Here is a 634-nt window from a genome sequence, read left to right as displayed (position 1 = left end):
AAGGCCGCACACGCTACTCGATCTAGCAAAGGCACCAATTGCTACCCTTAAGTGTCTATAGTAGGTGTTACTATTACAACTGTATACTCTGTCCTCCTTTTACTTACTGCCAGGTTGCCTCTTCGGTAACAACAATTTGGGCCTCAGCTATTCTGTCACCATCAACGGGTATACGAGAGCCAAACGCAGCCACAGTTTGTCCAGCGATACGACGACGAGATTGTGAGTTTGATCCATTGAATTGCGACATGGTAGTAAGGATGGTATGAAATATAAGGAGATATACGAAATTGACCTGGTTATTTATATACAGTGACTCACAAAACCTTTCAAATGTTTTGAGTGTTTCTACGTTTTTAGTAATTGTTACGGGTAGAATGGTCACAGCGGCTTGTGCATACCACCATTCGAAATCCCAAGCCTCGGCAATTTAAATAAGTATAAGCGCGTCACAAATAGTGACTGCTACTGGGAAAGCGCAAGAGATAAAGTGAACAGGTACATTTGAAAGGTTTTGAGCGTTCCTGAAATCACTGCTACAGGTCACAAAAAACAGTCACAAAAGATTTGGATATGGTAAAGAATATGTGCCCTCAGTATATATATATTATTTAAACCAGCTAAGGTAACAATT

The sequence above is a fragment of the Rhizopus microsporus genome (genome assembly GCF_002708625.1).
Source record: "Rhizopus microsporus ATCC 52813 unplaced genomic scaffold scaffold_55, whole genome shotgun sequence".
Classification (NCBI taxonomy): domain Eukaryota; kingdom Fungi; phylum Mucoromycota; class Mucoromycetes; order Mucorales; family Rhizopodaceae; genus Rhizopus; species Rhizopus microsporus.
Note: the sequence above shows the minus strand (reverse complement) of the source record.